This window comes from Leucoraja erinacea, unplaced genomic scaffold (assembly GCF_028641065.1).
Source record: "Leucoraja erinacea ecotype New England unplaced genomic scaffold, Leri_hhj_1 Leri_1450S, whole genome shotgun sequence".
In the NCBI taxonomy this organism is placed as follows: Eukaryota; Metazoa; Chordata; class Chondrichthyes; order Rajiformes; family Rajidae; genus Leucoraja; species Leucoraja erinaceus.
Genome location: NW_026575727.1, coordinates 25,001 through 29,862, shown reverse-complemented (window position 1 = coordinate 29,862; position 4,862 = coordinate 25,001). Strand labels below are relative to the sequence as shown.

Genomic DNA, 4,862 nt, shown 5'->3' with positions numbered 1-4,862 from the left:
GGCGGGGGAATAGGCGAGAACCGCTCCCATTGGCCGCTGGCGCTGTCACTCTGAGGGGCGGGACCTGGTCGTTTGTGACGTCGGGGGGGGCGGGATCTGTTCGCTTAGTGACGTGTATCATGCGGGACCCGCTGCCATTGGCCACTGGCGCTGTCTGTCAGTGAGGGGCGGGACCTGAAGGATGCAGGACCTGCTGCCATTGGCCCGTCAGTATGAGGGCGGGACCTGGTCGTTTTGTGACGTTGTGAGATGCGGGGACTGCTGCCATTGGCCGCCGGCGCTGCCCGTCAATGGGTAGGGGCGGGACCTGGTCGTTTGTGACGTCGGGGGGCGGGGGGGGGGGGGAGATGCGAGACCCGCTACCATTGGCCGCCGGCGCTGCCCGTCAGTGGGAAGGGGCGGGACCTGGTCGTTTGTGACGTTGGGGGGGGGGCGGGGGAATAGGGCGAGACCCGCTCCCATTGGGCGTTGGCGCTGCCCGTCAGTGAGAGGGCGGGAACCTGGAGGATGCGGGACCTGCTCCATTGGCCCGTCAGTATGAGGGAGGGACCTGGTTGTTTGTGACGTTAGGGATGCGGGACCTGCTGCCCATTGGCGCTCTGGCGCTGCCCGTCAGTGTCGGGGAGGGAATGGGGCGGGAACTGGTCGCTTGTGACGTGTTTGCAGTGCGGGACCTGCTGCCAATTGGCCACTGGCGATGTCCGTCATCGAGGGGGCGGGACCTGGAGGATGGCGGAAACCCGCTCCCATTGGCCTATGGCGCGGTCCGTCAGTGTGTGGGGAGGAGGGGGCGGGACCTGGTCGCTTTGTGACGTGCTGGGGATGCGGGACCCGCAACCATTGGCCGCAGGCGCTGCCCGTCAGTTGGGGGAGGGAGGGGGCGGGACCTGGTCGTTTGTGACGTCGGGGGGGCGGGGGAATAGGCGAGAACTGCAACCATTGGCCGCTGGTGCTGCCCATCAATGGGAGGAGGCGGGATCTGGTCGTTTGTGACGTCGGGGGGCGGGGGAATAGGCGAGACCCGCTCCCATTGGCCGCCGGCGCTGCCTGTCAAGAGGAGGGGGCGGGGGCATAGGCGTGAACCGCTGCCATTGGTCGCTGGCTCTGTCACTCTGAGGAGGCGGGACCTGGGTCGTTTTGTGACGGTCGGGGGAGGGCGCGGGGGGGATGAGTGACCCGAAAAACCCATTTGGCCGCTGGCGCTGCCAGTCAATGGGAGGGGGCGGGATCTGGTCGTTTGTGACGTCGGGGGGCGGGGGAATTATGAGTGACCTGCTGCCATTGGCCGCAGGCGCTGCCCGTCAGTGGGAGAAGGCGGGATCTGGTCGTTTGTGACGTGTTCCATGCGGGATCTGCTGCCATTGGCCGCCGGCGCTGTCCGTCAGTGAGAGGGCGGGACTGGAGGATGCGGAACCCGCTCCCATGGCCGCCGGCGCTGCCCGTCAGTGGGAAGGGGGCGGGATCTGGTCGCTTTGTGACGTGCGAGGGGGATGCGAGACCCGCTGCCATTGGCCGCTGACGCTGCCCGTCAGAGGGGAGGGCGGGACCTGCTCCCATTGCCCGCTGGCACTGCCTGTCAGAGAGTGGAGGAGGCAGGACCTGCTCCCATTGGCCGCTGACGCTGCCCGTCAATGGGAGGGGGCGGGATCTGGTCGTTTGTGACGTCGGGGGGCGGGAGGTATAGGCGAGACCCGCTACCATTGGCCGCCGGCGCTGCCCGTCAGTATGAAACCCCTGGGGGCGTGTCCTGGTCGTTTGTGACGTTGTGACGTTTGACAGTAGAGGGAGGGGGCGTGTCCTGGTCGTTTGTGACGTCGGGGGGGGGGGCGGGGAATAGGCGAGACCCGCTGCCATTGGGCCGCCGACGCTGCCCGTCACCGAGTGGGCGGGACCTGGAGGATGCGGGACCCGCTCCCATTGGCCGCTGGTGCTGGCCGTCAGTGGGGGGAGGCGGGACTGAACCTGTGTGACGGCTGTCGGTTTGTCGGGTCGACGTCTCCCCGTCTCAGCGCCCCCGGGAGCTCCAGGTGGGAAACAGCCGCCGCCGCTCGGCCCCTCGTCCCCTCGTCCTCTCCCCCTCCTCCCCCCTCTGGTCCTCCCAATGTGTGCACACACAGCGCCCTCTGGTCCTCCCAATGTGCAACACACAGCGCCCCCCCCTCCCCCTGGCGGCGGGAGGCCCGCGGTGCAGCGGCGGCGCCCTCTCTCTCCTCCCCGCCCTCTCTCCGCGCTGCCATTGGTCCAATTCGCCGTCTGTCACAGCACGTCCCACGGGCGCTGCCATTGGTCGACCGGCGTCTAGTCCCGCCCCCCGGCGCTGCTGATTGGCCGATCATGTCCCGCCCTCTCCTGGCTGTGATTGGCTCTCGCATCTGTCCGTCCCGCCCACGGACGCCCCCATTGGATGTAGCTCGCCCTCCCTGCGCTCCCATTGGAGCAGATCCCCGTCTGTCAGCCCTAATCCCGCCCTCTCTGTGCTCCCATTGGGTCAAATCTCCTCTCCTCCAATCAGCGACAGGACACCCGCCTCTCCTCCAATCAGCGACCATCCTCCAATCAGCGACAGGACACCCGCTCTCCCCCTCCAATCAGCGACAGGACACCCGCCCCCTCCTCCAATCAGCGACAGGACACCCGCTCTCCCCTCCTCCCCTCCAATCAGCGACAGGACACCCGCTCTCCCCTCCAATCAGCGACCCATGTCCCGCCCTCTCCTGGCTGTGATTGGCTCTCGCATCTGTCCGTCGCCCACCCGCCCACGGACGCCGCTGATTGGACGCCCGACGTCGCGTCCCGCCTCCAACGAGCCGCCATTGGTTCCCGCCGCCGTCAGTCGCCGCCCCATTGGTCCATCGACCCCTCATTGTCCCCCGCCCAACGGGCGCCGCTGATTGGACGCCCGACGCCCATGTCCCGCCCTCTCCCCGCGCTGCTATTGGTTCATCTCGACATCCGTCATCGCCTCCTCCTCCTCGCGGTGTCTGATTGGCCGCCCGGGGGGCGACAAGTCCCGCCCTCGGCGCCGCTCTATTGGTTCCCAGAGTCGCTGACGGACGTCAGTTGGATCCAATGGAGATTAGCGGTGGGGATTGCGGATGCATTGGTGATAATTTTTCCCCAAAACTCCCCGGAGGCAGGAACGGTCCCAGTAGGTATGTTACAAAACGTACCTGAATCGTGGCTGAGCATCTGCCCCTCCCCTTGTGTGTGATTTTGGAGCTGTTTGGAGGGGGCGGGTTTAAAACCCGATTTTTACTAGGCTGTTCTAATCGCACATGTTCAGCCTAGTAAATCATTAACGGAGAATCGCTGCAAGACCCGGTCCCAAAAGCTATTATTAGTTTTATAGGCCTCGAAGAGTAGATATAATAAATTTAAAAGCTCTCGTTCATTCCGCAAGCTCTGGCAGCCCCAGGGTTTTATAAAGCAAACAATTAAAGGTATGTACCTTATTTTTACATTAAATGGGGCATGTATATAACCCTGTATATAAAGTTATCTATAGCGAGTAGCTCATTTTGGGCTTTTTATATCCCGCAGTATTTTTCTCGGCATTTGAGGGCACTAATCCAGCGCGATGTCAACGTTCTAAACCAGCGCGTTCACATGAACCCACTAGAAAGCCGATTTAAATGGGCATTTATTTACAGCAATTGAACACTAAATTCCTTCCATTTGGCCTATAAATTAATGTAAATTAGATATAAAAATCATGTTATATTGTGAATTATTTGTGAATAATCTTTGGACACTTAGGCTATTTAAAAATGTTAATCTTTCCTTAAGAAATGGGCTTTTGACTATCTAAGATCACAGCTTTTTTGTAATGCCCATTGAAAATCAATAGGGAACAAGATGCTAATTTCCGAGTATGAAAATGGTCATAACTTTTTTAATACTTGAGATATGAAAGTGAATTTGGTGTCAAATTAAACTTATTGTTATGCTTTATCTGATGGGATAAATTGCAGACTTGATGTTTTAAATCTCAAAATTTTGTAACATTGCTAGGTCCCAGTGGATCGGAAAATGGCCAATGTAACACCTATCGCTTCTGTCTTGTTTTGATGACATTAAGTCCTGGATGGCCCTAAACTTTCTTGGATTTAATGAAAAGAAGACAGAGGTGATTTTATTTGATCCCAATGGCTGCCGTGAACCTCCATTTGTTGATTTAGGCCCGTTGTCACGGTACGTGAAGCCAACAGTTGTGAACCTGGGTTTTAGGATGGACAGTGACTTTAAATTAGATCGCCAAATATGCGCGGTGGTTAAGTCCAGCTTCTTTCACCTAAGGAGGCTGGCGAAGGTGAAGCCCATTCTCGAGCGGCAGCATTTTGAGACAGTAATCCATGCCTTTATTACATCTAGGCTGGATTACTGTAACGTGCTCTATTTTGCCCCATTGGTCCATCAACCCGTCGGTCCTCCCCTTATTGTCCCTGCCCAACGGGCGCCGCTGATTGGACGCCCGACGCCCTGTCCCGCCCTCTCCGCGCTGCTATTGGTTCATCTCGACATCCGTCATCGCCTTGTCCCGCCCCCCCCCCCCCCCCCTCCTCCTCCTCGCGGTGTCTGATTGGCCGCCCCGGGGCGACAAGTCCCGCCCTCGGCGCCGCTCTATTGGTCCCCAGAGTCGCTGACGGACGTTAGTTGCACCCAATGGAGATTAGCGGTGGGGATTGCGGATGCATTGGTGATAATTTTTCCAAAACTCCCCGGAGGCAGGAACGGTCCCCAGTGGATCGGAAAATGGCCAATGTATAGCAATGTTACAAAATTTTGAGATTTAAAAATCAAGTCTGCAATTTATCCCATCAGATAAAGCATAACAATAAGTTTAATTTGACACCAAATTCACT

The 4,862-nt window shown here is 58.9% G+C and overlaps 1 protein-coding gene across 1 annotated transcript in view; it reads left to right on the top strand.

Annotated features, from left to right (window-relative positions):
* Positions 1-1,972: 1,972 nt before the first annotated feature.
* Positions 1,973-4,862, top strand: part of LOC129715853 (zinc finger protein 501-like) — a 12,881-nt gene continuing 9,991 nt past the window's right edge. The window contains exon 1 of the mRNA XM_055665736.1: positions 1,973-2,027. The gene's annotated coding sequence lies outside the window, so the exon portion shown is untranslated. The remainder of the gene's footprint in view (positions 2,028-4,862) is intronic.